The 25319-nt window shown below is 35.9% G+C and overlaps 1 protein-coding gene and 1 non-coding gene across 2 annotated transcripts in view; one reads left to right on the top strand and one right to left on the bottom strand.

Annotated features, from left to right (window-relative positions):
* LOC133196715 (adhesion G protein-coupled receptor B1-like) overlaps window positions 1-25319 on the bottom strand; it is a 186954-nt gene that overhangs the window by 44489 nt on the left and 117146 nt on the right. The gene's annotated exons all lie outside the window — the stretch shown is intronic.
* Trnat-cgu (transfer RNA threonine (anticodon CGU)) lies at window positions 10163-10236 on the top strand. The gene has a single exon. It is a non-coding gene; the product is annotated as a tRNA-Thr (tRNA).

Genomic DNA, 25319 nt, shown 5'->3' with positions numbered 1-25319 from the left:
CAAGTGTTTAGTCCCACTGGATCCATCATGGAAAATGGGAAAGTCTCTGATCCTGCAAAAGATATCTTAGCAGCCATCTCTCCCATACCTGAAAATGCAAATGTTTCATTAGTTAGAGTTTTACAAGAGCAATTTTCTAATGAATTTGCAAAGATGAATCGAAAATGGGATAAATAGAGGGATGATAGAATCTCAATGCAATCTTACTTGTGACATCCCAGAATTTAGTAGGAAAGATTCAAGGTCAAGGTCAGGGATGGGAGATTACCATCAGTTACCTAATATGAACAGATTTAGCACCCCTGATCACAATGGGAATAGGAATATGTAAAACCCACTAGGGATCCCCCAGGGAAAAAGCCAAACCCAGGATATTTGATGGGAATGAGGACTGCTGAGCCGAGTCTCACTAATGTGTTAGCATTATATCAGTTTATAGATGCGTTACCAGATCCCGACATTAGGCTGCGCCTTAGGGAGGCCCGACCTAGGGATATTAGTGAAGCAGAAACTCTTGCAATAAGGTTAGAAACTTATAGGTTGGCACATACACAGAAATGCATAAACAGTGTAAACGCCATAGATTCTAGTGGGAGTAGTAATACCCATGATTCATTGACAAAGTTATTAGGAAGATTGAATGAGAACATAGAAAGGTTGGAAAAATCAACCAGTAGACAGAATCCCAGCCCACCTTTTAGAAGGGGAAATTGGGATAATGGGAATCAGAGAAATAACCAGAGAGATTTTGGTTGGAGAGCCCAAAAATTTAATTTTAATGGCCCAAACCACAGGAGGGAAAATAGGAGTAGCTATTCTTGGAAAAACCAAAATGGGAGTGCCCCAAACCAAAGTCCCAAACAGGGAAATTCAAACACTTGTAAACAACAGGGAAACCGTCCCGTGTCGATTTCGCGGGTCGGAAATCGGCAAACTTTAGGGGGAGACCCACTCCATTAGAAGCAATTAAAATGAAACCCCAGAAAAATGAAACAAAGTGTCAAGAAAATGTTAGTGATATTAAAAATGATTCAAAATTTTATTATATGTTTTTGATACGTTTTTGACCTCAAATGAGGGAAATAAGAGTGAAAAGGTTGAGAGGAAAGAGGGAGAAAACTCTGTCCCAAAAGAAACCCTTACTCAGGCAACAAAAGTAGTTGTTCATAATGCAAGCAAAAGAAAATATGAAAGAATGTAGATTATTAGTAGATTCTGGGGCAGATGTTACCATAATTAGCACCCAATTTTTAGAGAAATGTTTGGATGGGGAAGCACCTTTGTTAGAACCCTATGATGTGAAACTAGTCTCTGCTACAGGGGACCCAATACCAAATAGTGGGAAATGTGATGTCCATTTTAGAATGGGGGAAAATGAAATCACCCACAAAGTGATAGTAGCTGCATATTAGGTACAATGGTATCTTAGGTTTAGACTTCATGACTGAACATTCATGTGATATATTAGTTCAAAAGATGTGTTTACGTGTTAAGGGTCAGGAAATCCCTTGTTTTAGATATAGTAGTGATGAGGTAGATCACACATTTAGAGTTGCATTAATGGAGGACGTGAATGTACCTCCCAATTCAGAGTTCATTGTCCAAGGTAGAATATTAGATTCTATTCCTAAATGGGATGAGGCATTAGTAGAGCCAAATATAGAATTTATGGGTAAACATGAAGTGTTAGTGGCTAGAGCGCTTGTTAACCCCACATCTGGGATAATCACATTGAAAGTCATGAATGTGTCAGATAGGGAAATTGAACTCCATAAACATAGTCTTATGGGCGTAATGGAAGAAATCTCTACGTTAAGAGACGACAGTTTAACGGTATCAGAAATCAGCTTAGTAGATACCCCCAATAAATTACCAGAACATCTGAAAAACTTTTATGAAGAGTCATATATTGGGATAATCGAAATTGAAAAAGTACAATTAGAGGACTTGCTTGTAAAGTCTCAGGGCTGTTTTTCTAAAGTTTTTCTAAAGATTCAGAAGATATGGGACTTACAAATATGACAGAGCATAGAATAGATACTGGGGATAGTAGACCCATTAAACAAGAAGAATCCCTCTTGCTAAAATGCAAGATGTTAATAGGGAAATTAAAGAAATGTTAGCTAAGGGAGTGATTGAAGAATCAGATAGTCCCTGGAGCTCCCCTATAGTTCTAGTCAAAAAGAAAGATAACTCAATAAGGTTTTGTATAGACTTTAGAAAACTCAATGAAGTTACTATAAAGGATAGTCACCCTATTCCTAGGATAGAGTCAATCTTAGATGCCCTCTCGGGATCAAAAATACTACTCGTCTATAGATTTAAAAAATGGATATTGGCAGGTTAAGGTATCAGATGAAGAAAAACCCAAAATAGCATTCTCAATTCCAGGGGGTGGTCATTGGAATTTTACCGTCATGCCATTCGGTTTGTGCAATGCGGGTGCCACCTTCCAAAGGCTGATGGAAAAAGTACTCTCTCATTTGTCATGGGAAATTTGTATGGTATATCTTGACGACATTATTGTCTTAGCCCCTAATTTTTCCCAACACCTTAGAAAAAGTGTTTAGTAGATTAAAGCATGCAAACCTTAAAATCAACCCTAAAAAGTGTAAGCTTTTATAGAGGGATGTGGCATATTTGGGACATATTATAAGTGAACAGGGAATAAAGACTGACCCTGACAAAATCAATGCGGTCCAAGATTGACCCATACCTAAGAATGTTAGGGATGTCCGTAGTTTTCTGGGTATTTGCTCCTATTATCGGAAATTTGTTCAAGGATTCTCTGTAATAGCCAAACCCTTGCACAAGTTGACTGAAAAATCCCAAAAGTTTGTATGGGACTCAGACTGTCAAAAAGCATTTGACATGTTGAAGTAGCCCAATACTTTCTTATTCTAAGAAAGAGGGACAATACGTGATAGATACGGATGCCTCAACACAGGCATGGGGTCTGTCCTATCACAAATCCAAGATGGAGAAGAAAGGGTCATATGTTATTATAGTAAACTATTTAACACGGCTGAACGCCGATATTGTGTGACTAGACGGAAATTGTTATCAATTGTTCAATACATCAAACACTTCCACCATTATCTTTATGGGCAAGTATTTAAAATAAGAACAGACCATTGTTCGTTACGTTGGCTTTTGAAATTAAAAATCCTGAGGGACAAATAAATAGCTCGTTGGTTAGAGACACTAGCTTCGTACCAATTTGAAATAGAGCACAAGCCAGGTCGCTTGGGAACGCAGATGCTTTATCCCGTAGACCTTGCGCTGAAGTAGTTTGTACATACTGTGCTAAGGCAGAGGTAAAATACTTACCACAACAACTCGTACAGAAATGTTCCATGGTTGAAACTACGTCCAAACAAAAGGCACCTAAAAATAGCATAGGAAATTTTGATGTAGGAAAATATCAATGAGAAGACCCAGATTTAAAACGTGTTATTAAATGGGTATAAGATGGAACTCAACCCAATTGGGAAGATATCTCCCATTTAAGTGCAACTTGCAAATTTTATTGGGTAAGGTTAGAATCCTTAGAGTACAGACACAATATTCTGTACTACGTTCAAGATGGTTTAGATAAGAAATATTGTATTGTCATCCCAAAAGCTTCAGTGGGAGACGTTTTGATCCTGTTACACAATAGTACTACAGGAGGTCACTTAGGTATTAAAAAGACTCTATCTAAAGTAAGGGAAAGATATTTTTGGTACAAAATGAGTACTGATACAAAACATTGGTGTGTAACATGCGACATTTGTGAATCTAGAAAATCCCCTAATAGGAGAATAAGAGCCCCACTTCAAAAATATGTGGTTGGTTCTCCCCTTGAAAGGGTGGCAATTGACATTATGGGACCATTACCCAAATCCAATAAGGGAAACCTCTATATATTAGTTATGGGCGATTATTTTACGAAATGGGTGGATGTGGTACCCATACGTATCCAGAAAGCCATTACAGTAGCTCAAAAGTTAATTGATAGAATAGTTAGTATTTTTGGAACACCCATGCAAATCCATAGCGATCAGGGAAGATCATTTGAGTCAGATGTATTTAGGGAAATGTGTCGGATATTAGGTATTGAGAAAACCCGAACCTCACCATATAGACCTCAGTCAGATGGGTTGGTAGAGCGGGCAAACAGAACGATAGAAAATATGTTAGCATCATTTGTCTCTCAAAATCAAAAAGATTGGGATGAACATTTATCCTTACTCATGTTAGCTTATAGGTCCGCCCAGCGCGATTGATTGATTGATTGTGTTTTGTTTTACGTCCCATTCGAGAATTTTTCACTCATATAGAGACGTCACCATATATCGGTGAAGGGCTTCAAATTTTGACCTATACTCGGCACTCAGGACCATTGAGCAGTGAGGGTTCTTTATTGTGCCAACGCCTACCGTGACACGCGGCCTCGGTTTTTAAGGTCTCATCCGAAGGACCCGCAACTTTCACTTCAAAGTGCCGAGCGCATGGCGAAGGAACAGTTGCTACCCATTTTTTATCGACTTAGGTCTGTCGCGGCCGAGATTCGAACTCACGACCTCCCGATCACGGAGCGAGCGCTCTACCGACTGAGCTACCGTGAACGGTCCGCCCAGCACGAGTCAACTGGTGTAAGTCCATGTGAGATGATGTTTGGTAGGCATGTTTCTCTCCCAGTTGATTTAGTATTGGGAAGGCTACAACCTGAAAGTACATTAGAAATGTCAGAATATGCTTACAAATTGTCTCAAACTATGGATAAAATACATGAGTTTGCTAGGAATAAAATGGGTTTAGCTACAGAAAAAATGTTAAGGAATACTACTCAAAGATAAATTTTCAAGGTTACGAATAGGGAGATCTTGTATGGTACTATGCCCACAATATTAATAAAATGGGATCACCAAAGCTCCAATGTCATTGGTTAGGACCTTACTTAATCCTGAAAAGAATCAATGATGTCATATACAAAATTAGAAAAACGACAAAAAGCAAACCCAAGGTTGTTCACTATAATTTGTTGAAGCCTTACAAAGAAATTAATAAACCCAACTAGTAATATGGGATCTGCCTCGAAATATATGTAGCTTTGGGAATATTAAATAGCTCATCATTTTGTCATAAATTTTAGTAAGTCATTTTCTGCAGTATTATTTATGCCCATTATTGATGATTTGGGATATTATCACAGAATGAGGGACTAAGTATCCCTTTATCACTTTGTAGGTCCAAAGATTCAGATGTGGCCTTTGTGAAGAGGAGAGAGAGTTCACCCAACAGCACTGTGAACGTCATATGACGGCAGTCCATTCCGGTTTTGTGTTTAAGTGCGCCACTTGTGGAATGATCCTGGGCCGCAAAGACCAGAAGCATTGTTGCGAGGGGAGGACCCTACAGAGAGTGAAGAAATCCACCTTAACACTTACCATAGAGGAAGAGAGGGAATTCGAGGCGTTTCAGCGCGGGAGGGGAAGGCACGTAGTTCCATTCATAAAGGAGCTCCCCTTGGTCTTCAGCGATCAGCCCATACCATACAGGCCAGGCCAAGAGGTCCCAAATCACAGAGCCGCATCGGGTAAAGAAGGGTAGGAAGCAAGCGAAGAGGTCCACTCCAGTGCCACCACCCGTGCCTTCGAAGAAGAACACTGCGTCAGCACAGAACCCCATCCTGTCGGTTCATGCAGTTGTCCTACCTGTAACTTCACCACTCAAGAACCGATCAACTCCTGGGACACCCACAAGGAAGTCCTTTAAGCGACTCTTTGGAGACACGCTGAGTGATTCCTCAGAGGAAGAGGTCCTTCTGTCTCCAGATGTCTCCATTGCCGAACCACCGGCAACTTCAACACCTATTCGGACGGTTACCACGACCACCGATAGGGAGTTTGACAAGAAGGACGCCTCCATCCAAGCATCTCTCCCCAGTAGCGTGCAACCCCCATCCACAATGCCGCAGGAACGAATTGGACTAGATGTAGGAGGGAAATTATTTGTAACGACACGTGCCACACTAAGGAACCATCCAGATTCGTTGTTTGCGCAGATGATGGAGGACCCTACCATTATGCCATCATACACTATTCGTTACCAAGGGGACCTGAATGTGTATTTTGTAGACCGAGACTCTACGTATTTCAATATAATACTTCATTTCCTTAGAGACGGGGCCAAGAACATAAACTTCATCTGCCCAGTGATGCCAGAACATTACGTAAGATACACATTGAAGCCGTTTTCTATGGGTTAGAGACTTTAGCTAAGGTAATTGGGAGTCAGATGTTTGTAATGATCTTGGGACATAAGGAGTTTTAGAGGAATAACTGTAATTTGTGTATGATATTCAATGCTATAATGAAGTCAAGGCATTAATTTTGTATTTGAATATATGTTCATGTTTAATCATTCATAAGTGAAGTGTTTATTATGCATTGATGGTCATTTCATGCATACATGTCATTGTACATATACATTGTATTTTTGTCATTGATTTATGCTTAATTATATATAGCTGCAAGTGATGATATCAGGAGACCCATGTCCAGTTGCATTCGGGACGAATGTTTTCTTCAGGAGAGGGCTATGTAACGAAATTCATTTCTTCACGTTGTGTATTTATACCAGCTGATCACTCGCAGCGTATACATATTGTACTATCCAATCGTTGTTTTCATCAGATTAATATGTATAGTAACAATATAACACATGCTATGTTTGTTATTAAATAATCGGTAAATAGTTGTAAAAGATATTGATTATATGCTGTCAATCGTATATTATTGTTTTGGAGTCGGGTTCACTGTATTTCGACCCGGTCTCGGTCTCGATAGCATGTTTGATGTCATTTATCACGTTTCATCTTTGAACATTTCATTGTCATTGTTTATATCAACTTAATAAAGTAATAGCTTCTTGTACTTATCAGATTTTGGAGGATAAAATCCCATTTTGTATGGTTATTAACGATTCTCCATTAGAAAACTTCACTGCGTGCACTTTCCCTGATTTGTTTATTCGGGAAGTGGCGAAGGGTCGTTTCGGGTCAGCGATTGGTTAATTGAGGTTACCAGTGGGTACAGTAAAGGTATATAAAGAACCGAAAATTCGTCTGCTAGTGAGAGAAGAGGGGAGAAGTTGGGAGGATAACTGAGGCCTCCAAGTCGTTTACTTTTGAAGTCTCCCATCATACGCATTTTAGAGGGATGGCAGACCTAATGCAGACCAGATGGGTAATTATATTAGTCAAGTTATATTAAATAGAGACGCTGAGATATCCTAGTGTGAGGCCCATAAGTAGAGTTGGGAGACCCATCGACGGGAAAACTTAATTATGGGAGAATTTATGGGAGTAACAATTTATAAATAAAACTATATAGGACTTATACGTTAGCTAAGGTATAAATAAAGTACATTAAATAAGGAAAGTATATTTTAGTACAAGTAGCTAATTTTTATTATTATTTAGGAGATTTAGATTATTCATACGGGTTGTGGGAGTGACATTACTTTATGGTGTCAGATATTGTGATTTTTATCATTTCAATAGTCATAACAAATTGTACATAGTGTAAATAAATTTTATTTGTTGAACTTTTATCCTGACTTAATTATTTATTCTAAATAAAGTTGACGCACGGGAGTGGAAAGCCCACAAAGTTGCCCCACTCTCTCCCGAGGTGGGAGGCGCAACATAACCATCATCTGGACAGACCTCCGCTTCCATTTTTTTTGCGTTTTGAAAATCTTAAACAACGACGTTAAGATTGACGTCCGAATACTATGACGTCATAGACGTTTATGGCTTTTCCCGTACCATCGGACATTGGCGTGTCAGACCATCGCACTTCCGCGCGTTGCTTCTCATGAGAAACGAACCATCGGACTTTGGCGTCACCATCGCACTTTGGAGTCCTACACACACACACACACACACACTATATACATGAAGGAAAACCCTATAATTGAAATTATGAACCCCTTAAATGTTAAAATTGCTATAGAGTATGTGACTTTCCAAAGAAGTGTTTTGATATCAGAAAGGAAAGACTGCAACATACATTAACTGATATGCACACATATGAATGCAGTAAGTGCATGTAAATTAATTCAATATTTTAATGTATGTTCATTGGTTGTTGTATTCATGATTTTATGCCAATAGATGATGATGGTCTGCGCCAAACCCCGATGGTTTGATACGCCAAAGTCCGATGGTGCCGAAAAACAATTAACGTTTATGACTTCATAGTACCAAACTACGCCGAATTGAGATGCCGCGCCGCGCCAAGATCCGATGGTTTCAAATAAATACAAATGAATATTAAGTAATTGGTGACGGAAGTTGAATGGTTCACTAGAATATGCCAAAATTTAATTGTACTACTAGTTCTAATTTTTCGGGAGGGTGCAAGGCTAACCATAATCTCTACGATTGGTGCGCGACTAACCCTAATCACTCGAAAAGTATGCAATAGCTCATCTTCATATTTTGGGTGCATGGGAGAGAGACTATACCCTTAGACTAATGAGTCGAATGGTGTGCAAGGGCCTGACCTAAATCTCTTTGTTGGGTGCGAGACTAACCCTATTCAGTCTAGTAATGTGCTAGAACTAACCCTAAATCTATCAGTTGGTGAGAAGCTAACCCATAATCAGTCCAACAGTGCATGGACTTACCCTTTTCAGTCGAGTGTTTTGCAAGGACTATCCCTAATATCTCAGGTGTCAACATGTATATACGCGTGTATGTGTGTGTGGAAGTGGGGGGGGGGGGGGTTGAGGGCGTTTGTGTGGGTGTGTGTGCGTGTTCACAAAAATGAAATGTACTATAGGAGCGAGAGATAGCAAATGAGAACGTTATTAAGTACGTGCAGGTACAGGAAATTTACGTCATGGAAGCCAGCACAAGATGCATGTATGTCGAAGAAATAAAAGGTATAACGAAACATTTATTTAATTATTGACTGTGTTCTCGGGCAAAATGCATTTTGTCGACCCCTCGAACTAAACTGTTTGCCTGAGGCCGTTAGGTTTGGTTCTTGGGTCCGACAAAATGCATGTTGCCCTCAAACCCAGTCAATAAATGTATAATATCACTTGCTAGAGATGTTTTACCAGAATAATTAGTACGATAACACCCGCCTCAGTTTCACCTAAGCTCCTTTCTTCTTCCTCCATCTGACATCTGCATGCAAAATCCAAGTCAAAATAGCAAAATTATTTAGAACTTTTCAGGAATTTCCTACATATATTCAGAACTGCAAGTGTTGTTACTTGAGAAAGTATCCAAAATGCCTATTACAACAAGGAGTAAATAATATTTGTTCATGCTTGGACGCTTGTGTATTTCTTGACGGCCCGTCTTCCTCTTGTCAATGTTACCTTGGTGAGAAGTCCTTTGCTTGTGCTATAATTATTGTTAAATTCTCTTGCAATGAACAACAACGTTAAGTACAAGTATTTTCCATTCATATAATTCTCAAAGGAATTAGTGCTAATCAATTTTAGTTCTACTGCAGCTGGTCAGTGACCAAAGGAACTTATGCAATAGTAAATTTATAGTAAGTTATGCGATAGTAAGGTGTTCGTCGTACCGTCCGTCTAGCTTTGAATTCCTTCGTTTGTTTGTTTTGTCTGTATATATGTATTTTAAACGATTTTTCAAAATGCTTCTCCTCCTGTAGTTTTGGTCCGATTTCAATATGACTTGGTATACAAATACACTAAATTACATGATTCTGTATACTGGTTTTTATGTTATCCATTTTTGATTTCGATGACCTTGTAGCCATGCTGTCTTAAAAGAGAAAATGTGTATAATTCTTTCAAAGCGCTACTCATCTTACAAGTGTTGTCGGACTTCAATACAACTTTCTACAAATGTAAACTACACTAAGATTCACAGGTCTGTACATGTATATTGTTTTTGATTTTTTTAAATAAACCGTTGCCATCGTTAATTAAAATAGAATTTTTGTGAAATTCTTTTAAAATGCTACTCCTACATTTTGGTCTGTTTTCAAGACAAATAACTTGGTTTGTTGATTTCTTATTTCGATAAATGGTGTTGCCATGATTATGAAAAAAAGAAATTTGAATGATATTCATTAAAAATGCTAGTACTCCTACATTTTTATACCAATTTCAACATAATTTGACCGTTCACGGTAGCTCAGTCGGTAGAGCGCTCGCTTCGTGATCGGGAGGTCGTGAGTTCGAATCTCGTCCGCGACTGACCTAAGTCGATAAAAATGTGTACGTAGCAACTGTTCCTTCGCCATGCGCTCAGTACTTTGAAGTGAAAGTTGCGGGTCCTTCGGATGAGACCTTAAAAATCGAGGCCCCGTGTCACGGCAGGCGTTGGCACGATAAAGATCCCTCACTGCTCAATGGCCCCGAGTACCGAGTAAAGGTCAAAATTTGAGGCCCTTCACCGGTATATGGTGGCGTCTCTATATGAGTGAAAATTTCTCGAATGGGACGTAAAACAACATACAATCAATCAATCAACATACTTTGTAAACAAGAACACTTCACTAAGATACATAATGCTATTTATCGGATTTTAATTTCAATGAATAGTGTTGTCATGATTGCTAAAAATTATAGAAATATACTAGAAATATTTGTTAAATTCCTTCAAATGCTTTTCTTACAGTTTTAATTGGCCTGATTTCAATATTACTTGGTACTCAAGTAGACTACAACAAGATACATACTTAAGTATATTGGTTTTTAATTTCGATGAACGGTGTTGTCATGGTTGCTAAAATAGATTTATTTTTTTTTAAAATTCTTTCAAATCGCTAGTCCTTCTATACTTTTGTCGGATTTCAATAAAACCTTCTATACATGTAGACTACACTTGAATACATAATTCTATATTTTAGTTTTTAATTTCCATGAACATGTTGCCCTAGTTACTAAAAAAAGAAATTTCTGCGAAATTCTTTCAAAACATTTTTTTTTCCTGATTTCAGTTTGATTTTGATGAAAAGTGTTGCCAGAGTACAGTGTAACTATAATAGATAAATAATTTTTTTTCTGTGAAATGCCTTCAAAAGGCTACTTCTACTTCAGATATATTGCTATAAAACTTGCCATACGAAGAGACTTAATCAATGATCATTATTTTATTTATTGTTGTCATAGTTTCAAGTACACGTGCCTTGTTATAAATACATACCAGTAGAGCTACACTCTCCTCAATCAGTCTCCTTAATCAGTAATAAAAGTCTATTTTCCGATTAAAACTTTAACATTTTGCGTTCCTGCTATGTCATCGTTTTCCTGTAAAAGAATTTATTGTAACTGATGTAATATCTTGGCATAGATTGAAAAAAAAAATGACCATCGATTTTTTCCTTCAAGATTTATATTTTTATATTTATATAAACACCGTAATATCGATCCGTTTTAAATTCGCCCAGACATAGTTGTGTTAAGAGATATATATTTGTTTTTTTCTTGAATTTGCCCTCTTTTGAAATGGCCCATGAACAACTAGGGCAAACGGGCGAAAGTTAAAGGGGGTAAAATTTTTCCTATTATCAGTACATTATCAGTATGTTGTAATCAGAGGTGATTGTCTTGGGAGAATATTAAATCATATTATAACAAGCATTCAGAGAGTATTGCATTAGCAATACTAGTCCCCTACCGGCAAGTGTAATCTGGTTCCCGTTAAAAATTGAAAATGCCACAATTCCGTCAAAAATCAATGAAGCGGAACGAAATGCAAACTTGATCTGTAACTCATCAAGGTAAAATCACATACCATAAATCAGCTCAATAATTGGAAGCGTTTAGAAAAAAATTGCGGAAAACCCTGAAAAATTGAAAAGGTCGAAATTCCGTCAAAAATCATTGAAGCGGAACGAAATGCAAACTTAATCTGTAACTCATCAAGATACACTCACATACCAAACATCAGCTCAATATCTGCAAGCGTTTAGAAGAAAAGTGCGGAAGACCAAGTGGGACAGACAGACAGAGGGACAGACAAACAGACAGACAGACGGACGGACAGCCTCAGAGGAAACCTATAGTCCCCTCCGATTTCACCGGTAGAGGACCAATAAAGCTTCAGTGTACCAGTCCGCTGTGGCATTGATATACATGTACTATTAACACAAAGGAACACACATTGTTTTGAAGTTTAATTTAAAATTTAACAAGCATTCTGAGAGTATTGCGTTAGCAATAGTAGTCCCCTACCGGCAAGTGTAATCTGGTTCCCGTTAAAAATTGAAAATGCCATAATTCCGTCAAAAATCAATGAAGCGGAACGAAATGCAAACTTGATCTATAACTCATCAAGGTAAAGACACATACAAAAAATCAGCTCAATATCTTCAAGCGTCTAGAAAAAAAATTGCGGAAAACCCTAAAAAAATTGAAAAGGTCGTAATTCCGTCAAAAAATCATCGAAGCGGAACGAAATGCAAACTTGATATGTAACTCATCAAGATACACTCACATACCAAAAATCAACTCAATATCTGCAAGCGTTTAGAAGAAACGTGTGGAAAACCAAGTGGGACAGACTGACAGACAGACAGACGGACAGACTCAAAGGAAACCTGTAGTCCCCTCCGGTTTCACCGGTAGGGGACTAATAAAGACCTCACTTAGATCTCATCAGTTCTCAGGTCGTTCTTTAAAAATGTTTTTTTTTCTATTCTTCCTTTCTATTCCCAATTCTGCCTTTTGGGGGGGGGGGGGATTGTGTCTGGCTAAGTAAATTACACTTACTATTCTTTTTATTCCTGCAGTGATGTTATGTTATAGTTCGGAAGGGGGCTTATTTTTCAAAAATTGTCAGGTATTTTCTGTGGCTGTACAAGCAGCTTGTCCCGGACTCTATGACGTCATGTTTGACTCTACAAATACAATTTCCTGTCTATTTTCCTTCGTTTCTATTTTTGAGACTGTAAAGATTTAAAGGTATTGTTTCCTAGACTGTTAATAAAAGTTTTTCTTTCTTAAAGATTTTTTTTTCGCTTTCTTGTTCTCAAACAGTCGAACATTCACATTTTTTACTCATTTTCCTCAAATGAATGTTTTGCTGCAATTTCAAACTTCGAAAAACATGAAAGAGGCGTACTTTCATTAAAATTATTTTTATTCTATAGTGCTTCTAATAAGTCTTTTACAGTACTTCTTCGATGTGCAACAGGCATTTTACGCATACTAAGCTGATTCTCGAAGTATAGTCTCAATAAGACATATAAATGTTAGTTTCAATTAACATCATGTTTTGCCTTTTCAACAGGTCGATATGGCACTATAGATTGTGAATACGTGACTAGGTTATGCTTTAAACATAACAATGTATAATACTGAGGGAGAAAAAGGTCAATATAACCTAAATCCATTTTTGTCAAAAGGGGGGAGGGCTTCGATTGTATTCAGTTTGCGACCAATCATTCCTTTTGTGAATTTTAAAGTTGGTACATTGTTCACTATTAATCTTGGTTGACATTTTTATATCATACGTGGGTAACTGTTGGTTTAGAAGTTATTTGTGAGCGGCTATACGTGTAACTCTTTAATGAATTCGTAGTCCAGCTTATCATTAAAGCGCTATTGCCTTCTAACATTTTTATGTGTCTTAAATCTTAATACATCAGAAAAACATGTTCTGTAGATGTTAAATGACGATTTTGTGTCTTCTGAACCTTTTATTCATACATTAAACTTTGAACTCTGTGTGTGTGCCTCTTTCCTCCATTCATAACAATATAATGTTCGGGGTTTTTTTTATTTACATCGAAGGCAAGAGAATAACGCAATCTATACTCCAATATATGTTGTAAAACATTGTCTGTAATCACAACAGAAGATTGAAGAATCATTCTTTTGCATCCTCTTACAGTCTTCACTCTGTAACAAAAATAATGTTTTATTACGTTGCAACCCTTTAAGTGTATTGTATTTACATATTATACTGGATACCATCAAAAATAGCTTAGACTCTTAACTTTGATACCCTCATCAAACCGCAAGAAACTCAGTCTTGACTGTGAGCACTTCTATTACAGAGTTTATAAATTGCAATTTTGAAATGAAAGATGTCTTTTATTTTACAAGAGTTAATCGAAGATACTCAATGTTTTGTAGTTGGATATGAATTTTATTTCAATCATAAGACAGGCTTTTTTAAATAGTATATATTCACATTTGCAAATGTAACACTATTAAAAGCAACGCGTATCTATATCCGTATAAACAGGGGTTCCTCACGTCATAAATGTTCAACGTAATTTTTCAGAGACGTCATGGAGCAATCAATAGATCAAACTCGTGCCGTTGAGTTTGAAAAACATTTCATGCGTTTATGATTATAATCAGGCAAATATAAAATATGAATAATTCACAAATGTAAATATGAGTAATAAGGCATCATTTTAAAACATCTATCGGGATATAAATACGGGTTGGTACAAGATCAAATTTACCATAAATCCCTTCGGCCTTTATGGAATTTGATCTCTTGATCAACTCGTATTTATATCCCGATAGATGTTTAAAAATAACTTATTTCTTAAACATTTTTAAATTATGAAAAAGACTGATCCACTCGTCTGTTTTCCTTACACTTCGCGTCTAAGAAGTCAGTAACGTCATACATAATCTGTTATAGTGCAGCAAGATCATGTATACTTGGTATACACGGTCAACAGTATTAATGTTAGCCTATTTTTGGATGTTAGCAGAAATTTTCGTATTTATAGCTGATATCTCTCGCAAAGGCTTTCATGTAACGTCATAGTTGTTTTCCCGTACTCGGAAAATATAAACATACAGACGTCACGCACGATATTGGTGTCAAAAAGTCAAAATTTCCATTGCGGCAGCATTTGCACTATTTTTATAATTTTGACACATATTATTCGGTCGGTAATTGTATACTAAATACATTTTAAAATAAATACTGATCAACTAATCCCATTTGCCAAATATATTAATTCGACTATGCCGTAATTACGTCCAAAACGCATGTAGATAGGTTACAGGGGTGAATTAAAAGAAAATGACCACCAAACTGAAATGTTTGGAAAAAACCAACTACTTAAAACATATTTTTCACTTATATCATCATATTACACATGCATTCTAGTTTAAAATCCTGAAGTGGCAATAGAGTAGACAATTGGATTAAAAAGTTTCAGAATTTTTATTAGTAAAATTTCTTTTCAAAAAAGAAAATATCATTACACCTTAAAAGACTATCTAAAATACATAATCACAAGAAATTATAATTTTTTATGCTTCAAAATGGTAAAAGGGGTATAAATGATTAAATCTACACCTTGATTGAGTATCTTCTCTTGTATATGTGACAAAAAATTGCCTTTTTGATTGTTATTTTACATTATTTTTTCAATTCTGGTTTGAAAAGTTTTGATATGAAAAAAATATGAAGCAATAAAATTCTCTAAAATTCACTTTTTTGTCCGTTCAAATCAATTCTTTAAATCTAAGCCAAAAAAGAATTTTTATATATGAGTTCTCTTACAAGAAATACTAGATTTTGAAGTGACCCTATGTTACATTATTGTGTTGCACTCCTGACATCTGATATCTATTTTATCTAACATTGTTTTAGAAATTATAACACACAATAACCCATTCTTACTTTGTAAATCAATTTTTCGTTTTGATATTTTTCATCGTTTTCATATTTTGAAGACCTTAAAACATGATTATTTGCAAAGTGTAATATATATAAATTGCATTTAAAAATATATGTGAAATGATGAAAACTATTCCCTGAATTGACTGTAAAATTTCTGTAATTTGTTGATAGACATAGTGTTTTGAGCATCAAATAGTATCAAACATTTTTTTCAACTTATTTTTTAGCAAAGATAGTTAAAAAGCATTGGTAATTATAAAGCAGTATTGTTGCACACCTGTCTGCAGTAAAATTTTGAATTAAAACCATAGAACACAAAAATTCTTAAGTGTTGGCAACATCAAGTAATAATGAAATTGTGCAATATTTATAGTCCAATACTTCATAATTAAAACAGATGAAAGTATTTAAAATTCGCATTGTATCTGGTATTATTTTCTATTTATGCCAAAAAACCAGCTTAAATGTATGTTTGGAAGATAAAATATATTTTATAGCATATTTTCCTTTAGAGGACAAACACAGTAACCCACGGCCACCAGAAAAATTCTACTCATAATTTTTTCTTTATTGTTATTGGATGATTTATAATTCTAACATATTTGTTGTACTCCTGACCAAAAGCATTGGGGCTTTAAAGTAGAATTGAGGAGAGAAAATTACATGAGAACTTGTTCTGTTGTTTCAGTGAAGTTGAGGAGGAATTACTTGAATTTTATCACAATTTTTTAGTGTGTTTATTTTTAACATTCATTTAAAAATCACAAAAAAGATAAAAACAAATCTGAATTGATAAAATTGAAAAAGGAAGGATTCTAATAATAAAACTGTCAATAATTTAGTATTAAATTATACAAAAAGATCATTATTAATTTATGAATACTTCTTAGCATGAATAGAAGTGTTTTCGTCACACAACTTGAATCTTTAAAAATGTGTTGCACTCCTGACCATAGAAATATAGATCTGAAGCAAAGACAGATCCTGTAATTGATAAATCTACTTGGTAAAAATGTTCTTTTTGTCTTAATTTTCAAAAATAAAAATCAGAAAATCAGAAAATGATAATAGTTTTTTCATGCTTGGGAGCAAAACATCAAATGTTGCACTCCTGACATTATTGGGTACATGTATTCACATATACTTGACTTTCATTAATGCTGCTTGTGATTTATATAACATTTTTAAGTTTTAAAATGCATATCAGTTATTGTTTTACACTTCGAAAATTCTTTTTCGTCTTAATTTTCTTTCAGAATTTTTACAATTGATGCTTTTTTGGCAACACTACATTTCTTATGTTGCACTCATGACATGATATAACATTTTTTAAACATCAGCCATGACCACAACTTGATTAAACAAAAGTTACTACAGTCCACATTTAAAGCTCAATACTTTGAATATTATCAGGAAAGTCTTTATTTTCAACATAGAGCATTATTAGTTATTTTACAGATCTAAAAAAAAAATATATAAATAAATAAATAAATAAAAATTCAAAATGTCACAAAAAGGTGTTGCACTCCTGACAATTTAGCATCATTTTTGAGCATAACTTTTTTGTTAATTGAGATATCAACGAGATATTTGGCAGGTATTTAGACACTATCTAAAGACATATGCTGAGACATAGAAATCTATTCTCATTGTCTGTATTTTCAGTGTGGGTTGATAAATATGCGTTTGGTCATTTTTTTTTAATTCACCCACAGGAGCGTCGCACACGCAATAACAGAATGTTTATAACTTACATGAAACAAACAATACAAATATAAAATCTAGCAGAAAAATTCAAAATATGATGTAAATGATGTAAATTCTTACAACTGTGATGTCGTTCAATCCGTTGCTGTGTACGTGTCTCTCAAAATGCAAGACACAGATGAAGATGAGCGTTAACCGAAAAAAATATGGAATGAACATGAAATGACTTCGGGTACTTAGAAAAATATTATATAAGCTAAATTAATTTTGAAATTACATCTAGATAATTCTTTTGGAGTGTAAAGAACTATATTTTAGAATAGAATGATATTGTGTGTTGGTATGTATGTTGGTTATCTGATATTTAAAAAAAATCATTGGGAGATATTGAATAAGATGGTGTGTCACAACGTTTGGAGGTTCGGTGTCACAAAGTATTTAAGATCCGTAGAATGGCTAATTTTGTAATACAGAGTGAAACAACAAGTCTGTGAGCCAATGCTCACTAATAATACCCCCGCTCTGATGTGAATACGCAAGTTCAGTTATGGACAGACACAGTGATAATCAGGAAATTGACATCGAATTTGTACAAAAATTAATCCCAACATATGGCATGCCTAAACAAAGAATGTGTTAAAATTTCAAGCACCTGCAATGAGTAGTTGCTGAGAAAACTCCGACCATAATTTGTTATGTACGATACGGACAGATGCACGGATAAACAGGAAGTTGACATCGGATTTGAACAAAAATTAATCTCACCATATTGCATACATAAACAAAAAGTGTGCTAAAATTTCAAGCATCTGCGATGAATAGTTGCTGAGAGAATTTGTACCAAAATTTGTTAAGTATGGTATTGACAGACACACGGATAAACAGAAGTTGACATCGGATTCGTACAAAAATGAATCCCATCATATGGCATGCCTAAACAAAGATTGTGCTAAAATTTCAAGCATCTGCGATAAGTAGTTGCTGAGAAAACTGCGACCAAAATTTGTTACGGACAGACAGACACATAGACAGCTAGACAGGCAGACACACAAGGGTAAAACAGTATGCTCCCTCTCCATCGGTGCGGGGTATAAAAATGAATGTTAAATATTTTTTTTAATTCTTCAAAAACGTCATGTTATTAAGAAAAGCATAACTATACAGAATTTTTAACTTGAGACGTCGTAAATGTTAAAAATAATTACCGTATCGCTTTTATTCAAAAATAAATCACAGTATTTCCCTGTTGAAAAAGTAATAAAGTATTTTACTGTGAAAAGGTCGCCCGCGTGGCGCAGTGGTTAGAGCGTCTGCTCTAGAGTCGCTAAGTAAGGAGTTGATCCTTACGTCGCGGGTTCGAATCCCACTGTGGGACGTGGAGACCGGTCTTTCGGATGAGACCGTATAAACCGAGGTCCCGTGTCGCAGTAGGTGCTGACACGAAAAAGATCCCTCACTGCTCAATGGCCGTAAGTGCCGAGTATAGGACAAAATTTGCAGCTCTCCACCGGCAAGTGGTGGCGTCTCCATATGAGTGAAAAATTCTCGAGAGGGACGTTAAACAACATACAAGAACTGTTGAAAATCTAATAAGAACAATAATTCTTTTGCGTTTCTTTAACAATATCCTTTGATAACTACAGTACTGCTATTCGCCGTAATTGCATGGAATTAAAGTAGGAAAAGAATTCTGGAAAGGTTTTACACAAAAATTTGCTTGATGAATAGCATATTTAATTCCAAATTCCCTCTGTTCTTGCACTAGCTTACAGTACGTGCTTTTACAGAATTCCGATGACAATTTTTTTTCTCACAAGAATTATATAGCTATTCAATTAGCTCACTAAGCAGAAGGTAATTTGCTTTTTCGACTTACAAGAATGCATTCAAAAGTTAAACCACCGTTTTCATCCCTAAACTTGCAAGACTGAGTTGCTGAGCAAGTCCGGTTCCAAACACAGTTCATATTATCTTCGCTAAAGTGGCATGATGAAGGGCAGGGCTTACCTAATAAAAAGGACTCAAAGTTTACAATGTTATCTAGTATACATGCAATTCAAACATTATTCTTTTTATGCTTTTAATCCTTCTAGATTTAATCTACATGTGATATCTAAGGAAGTGTATTAGTGTCAACTCCCAAGTGATATATTTTTTTAAGTCGGTAATTCACACTATAAATTTGGCTTTTCCAAACTTTAATCTCGGTTTTTCCTACGAAAGCATATGAATGTGTAATAGGTGAGGAGAAAAATGTGACCGACCAGACCGGGATTCGAAACCGGGCCCCCAGAATCTCCAGTCAGGTGCTCTACCAACTGAGCTATGTGGCCACCGGCACTCAAACCCGTCTGATATACAGGTGCTTGAGGACAGGAACCCCCTCACCCCCCGATATAGACCCCGGGGCCTTTTCGACTTTTTTCTCAAAAATTATCTGTCAATGACATATTTGTGATATACCCTATACCAACAATTCGAAAAATTACCTAAAACAAACATTTTATAAAATCTACCCCACTCTCTATATATAAATCAACAAGGTTGCCAACTTCGTCAAAGCTTATTCAACGGAAGTAAGGAGGAGAGCACTATTACCTATTTCCTCCATATAACCAAATATGAGTGCAAGGTATAAACACTGGACACATTCTCTTTTTTTGTCCGATTTTTTAATCAAGGAAATATTTCTCTAACATTTTCTAGATTTTACGCGAAATATCTAGGGAATAGAAAGTATTTATATAAATTGCATTTTTAAAAGGGGCATAACTCTCAAAACGAAACCTGGAAATCAGGTAGTTGAAAAATAAACATTTCATTTATAGTAGTGGTTTAGAACTCTATGCTTCCAATACATTTGAAATATATTTTTAAAGTGTATATCAACCAAATTTCTTCAAATGCTTATTTCAAAAGAGTGTTTCAGACTTTCTACAGAACTGTGTATTTGGGTAGAAAGTCGTATCCTCATCACTTCCTTTGAATAAGCTTTGATCAGTTTAAAAACGCTAACATCCTTGTGGAAAATTGGCCGAAATGACTGTTGAAGTGCCTAAACCTTTATGAAAGTTGATGGTTAATGAAAAGAATATTTAACCTACGGCATGAGTTGTTGATTTTAGGGCTATATATAGATTTATGAGACAATTCAACGAAAATTTCTCGACAGTGCCTCTCGGTTTGCAGACAAAGTTGGCAACCTTGTTAATTTATATATATAGGGTAGGGTAGTAATTTTTATAAAATGTTTCTTTAAGTCAATTTTACAAATTGATGATAGAGAGATTATATCACAAATGTGTCATCCATATATAATTTATGAGGAAAAAAGTCGAACAGGCCCTGGGTCTATATGGGGGGGGGGAATCCTGTCCTCAAGCACCTGTGGTCTCATAGCCACATTCCTCCATCCTTAATAAAAGGCCCCCAAAGACATCAACCCAGGCTTCTCCCTGGCAGGTCTTTCACCTGTCTCTTCCAGGGAATGATATAGAACCAAATATAACAGGAGAGGAGAAAAATGCTACGGACCAGGCGACCGTTTCACTAACAGGTCGGAGATCGTAAACGTAGACGTAAACATAGACGTAGCACATAAGTGCGTTTCACTAAGAGTTACGATTTGCGAGTTACGATTAAACTTGATCGTAACTCTACGAGTAGTACTTTGCTCTCGAAGATAACCTCGCGTACTCGTAAATACAAAGAAAATGGCGTCATTAAAACTTCTAGCAGACGAAAACGTACCTGTTAACGACAGAGACCACGCGTGTTTCGGGACAGGACAAATCCCCTTATTTTTTGAGTGATGAGGAAGATGTGGAAAGGTATCGCCTCACTCGTCATTTCATCTACCGTTTGGTAGAGATAGTGAGAGGGGACGTTGAAAGACCAACGAACAGAAGTCACTCTCTTCCTGCGTATACACAGGTCATATGCTTGTATATTTCCATGAGTTATCTACCCATTGAAGTCTCTTTCACATTACCATCACACAACTTAGAATTATCTCTTATGACACAGATTACACGAACAACTTTTTTTCCAGAATAGGTTATACATATAATTTTTTTTTTATTATTTTTAATTCATAAAAGTGTTAAGCCCTATGTAGAGGTTGAGGTGAAGTTGACAATCACAAGAAAATAGTGAACGGTGTCACAGAATTTACTGGCATTTATTCGTCAGGTATTTTAACCAATTTTGCGGGATCGATAAAATCTCAAGAGAGGTTAAGCTAAGGGCGTCCCATATTTTCTCCTGAAAACCAAAATATAGCGCCGGAATAGTTGTAACCCCACCGTAACTCAATATATTCGCAGATTTTAAATCATGGAAAATAAATAAGATTGTACATAACAAAGAAACTCAGATTTATTTTTTTTGAGTCGAAAGTCAAAAGCAATAGAAAGTTTTGGAGCGCCGAAGTTGAAAAAATTAGAAAAAATACGCGCACAGAAACAAGTGTAGGGGAAGACCTTTGTACGTTTTATTCATAAACCGTAAGAGTCCTGTTACTCAAGATACATTTGGGGAAAACTGCATTCATACTCTTCAGTTTTATAAAGAATATGTTTTGTTTAATACAATGGAGAGCTTTATGAAAGGCCGAAAGTCCAGCTATATCGTGTAAATAAAAATTTTCCATGAATGTCTATGATAACATAATCGGACATAAACCGTTCTTATTAATTAACATTCAATAAAATGAAATTTGGAATTGCTGGTATACAGTACCATTCTTTCAGTCTTACTCTACCATCTTTCAAATTTTCATTGAAATATTTTTTCAAAGAAGCCTTTGACAGCACCTTTCCGATGTTGTCATGTAATCAAAAAACGCGAATTTCCAGTGTGCGAAACATTCGAGATTCTGACGTCATTTTTGGATTTATTACGTCATGAAAATAAGAAAGTGACATCGAATTAAGTACAAATATTTCAGCTCTTTTCAATGTTATCAAATTCATCAACCTCCGTGAAATGGTTAATATTTTATTAAACAGTTCTCAGGACTTTTCAAATGCCCCTCGTATAGTAGCTATGTTTTCTACAGTATTCTAAAGACCCCCCCCCCCCCCCCAGTTCCTAATGTAAGGCTAAGATTAGCACGTATTAAAATATATTACTGAATATAAAATTAAGAGAGCACTCTTTTATATACAGTAATATGATTAATTTTAATACGTGCTTATTTCAGCGATTTGTACTTTTTTTTTAATGAGTGTATTCAGACACACGTAGAAAAAAAAATAATACACAAAATACACCATCCTCAAACCAAGCGTCTATATTTTGTACTCTTCCTCGGAAGTTGGTTTCTAGTTCCGCGCACACTCATTTTATCGCCTTAGGAACAATGGACAATAAAGACAAAATAACTCAGTTAATCCCCCCTCTCTCTCTTCTTTTTCTTCCCGGCATATTATGAAACAAAGTCACTGAAGATTTCTTGGTCTGTATTGTGTGAACAAGTTTGAAAAACCCTGTTATGAAACTTTTTAGGGGCTGGTGACCATAAGGTACCTTGCCAAGGCCTCTTTTTTCCGAATGTGGTGACCTGCATGGCATATCACGATCAAGCGTTTCTAGATGTATCGATCGTGTCACCAAATCAATTTGTCATCGACTAAACAATATTCATTTCCCATCAGGTTTGTAAAACAAACTTATATGGAATAATTCCTAAAATCTTTTTTTACAATGTATAAAATATATGGATTTCTTATTTTAAAGATACAAACATGTTCCATTTTAGACATCAAGATAAAGTAGAGACCTAGTGTTTTCATTTTCTATTAAAATTATTTTTCTCCTTAAAGCCAAGGTCTTGGAAAACAGGTTTCATGAAAATGCAATGTTCTTGAATTTTAAGAAAAACAAGTATATTTGAGTACTTTCACAGAAGAGAAATAATATGAGCGCATCCTCTGATCTAAAAAATAAAACATGTTTTGTAATTTTCAGAAATAGTTCTAGCATTTAATAGTTGCATATTTTAGATCAGAGGTTGCGCTCTATATTAATTAGCGAAAAATAGCTTTTAAAAATTGGACTGTTTTGTAGAATTTTTCAGGATATGAGGAAAATGACGTATTTCATGACGTCATAATGCATTGGCTAGCCAGAAAATCACGTCATTTTTGATAGATACGCAGTCATCAAAGGTCTAATTGATACTTAATGCATTGTCAACTAAAACCAAGCAGTTTCAGTTTTTTTTTTCTGAAAGTCACAGGGCCAAAAAAGGCCCTAAGTGAACCTTGTTCTTTTTTGTCAGCAAGGTTGGTTTAATAAAGTTTAAACACACCACATAGTATTTTTCATGCACTTTTTATTTAATACACGGATTTGGGGCATTATTTTAAAAATATGACGAAAATTCCCGTATACAGTAATGTTTTTTTATTACTGAAAAGAGGAACAATTCCCTTTTAGCGTAACAGTTTACTGAAAAGAGGAACTGTGCCCAACCTGCTTAATATTGGTATCCCACGAAAGATCATAAATACATTTATTATATACCCAACTGTTTGTCACTCAGTTTTACTGTTGAATTCACACAATCAAGTGACGGTGTGATCCGACGTTCCGGATCACCACACTGTGGTTTTCTGAATCCATATCACCCCTCTCTGAAACTGGTGACGTAGTACACAGATAAATGGCGTTTTTATTCTCGCGCATCAAAAAGTTCCTTGACAAAATGGTTTGTTTAATGGATAAAAGTTATGTAATTGATCCAAAAAGTTTCCTTTTATTTTACTTTGCTAGTTGTAAAGGGGTATATAATAAATTTATCATTATAACAGTAACTTGATCCGAAGAGCCGTATCACGTCTCGTTGACAGGCGCGGATCATCAGATCAAACTCGACGCTTCGCGTCTCGTTTGATCTGATGATCCGCGCCTGTCAACTCGACGTGATACGGCTCTTCGGATCAAGTTACTGTTATAATAATATATATGTACCTTTCTGTTATTTCAAGCCAAGCTCTCTGCTTGGTTTGGAAGGTGAGCGACGGACCAAATTTTCTACGAATAATGGCCCATCACTCTGGATCAGTCACCAGATCAACCAAAAGATTAATACTGGCCTAGCTCGGACCAGTTTGCCTTCCTCTCCTCCATCATGGTTTGTTTATATTCGTCTGCTTCGTGTCGATTTTACCTCCAGGTCTAAAGAGTTCCTAAAGTGCTCGGAAATCGTAAGTGCTACGTCCACAACATGTTTTGTGAAACGCTCGTATACGTTCACGTGAAGTAATCGTAAACGTAATTGTAAGTTTACGATCTACGATTTGTAAGTGTTTCATATAAAAAAAAATATGTTTTTGCCGATGATTCTCGTTTATTTTGAATATATTGTTTTTGGTCTTGGAATTTCTCTGGTCATTGAATAAATTGATTTTCAACTCCGGGATCGTTGTGCGCTTTTTGCCTGTGAGAGGTTTTTAGACACAGGGGAACAATTCTTACAACCCCCTGGTCTTGGTCAGATTGACCCAAGTTAGCTGGATTATTATTATCCCTTTATTTCTCAAAATGACGTTCCAGTTTGAATCTACTCTTCCTAGGATATGTTCCCTTCCTGTCCATAGCGCATCACAGGTTATGGGGAGTGGCCCTAGCTATTACCCAACCTGTATAAATGCAACCAGAAAGAGACAAAATCCAGCAGACCACCCTTTATTAAATTAATACATACATTCTAATTATTTACAATTACTAAAGTTACACAATACACAATATGATAAACATTATAATAAATACGAAACATTTCTATCAGATTATAAAATATATTAACCTGTAAGTACATTAAGCCATCTGAACCTTTTAACCCATTTTTACAAAAAATCGCGCAAGTCTACAAAAATATCTTACCTGTATAAATGCAACCAGAAAGAGACAAAATCCAGCAGACCACCGGCTGGATATGTCTCACTGCGCTACATTTATACCCCCG

Source organism: Saccostrea echinata, unplaced genomic scaffold, assembly GCF_033153115.1.
Source record: "Saccostrea echinata isolate AGI-Se365-2 ecotype Australia unplaced genomic scaffold, CSIRO_AGI_Sech_v1 ptg000001l, whole genome shotgun sequence".
NCBI classification, from domain to species: domain Eukaryota; kingdom Metazoa; phylum Mollusca; class Bivalvia; order Ostreida; family Ostreidae; genus Saccostrea; species Saccostrea echinata.
The sequence above is the reverse complement of the archived record's forward strand: the minus strand, read 5'-3'. Positions and strand labels throughout refer to the sequence as shown.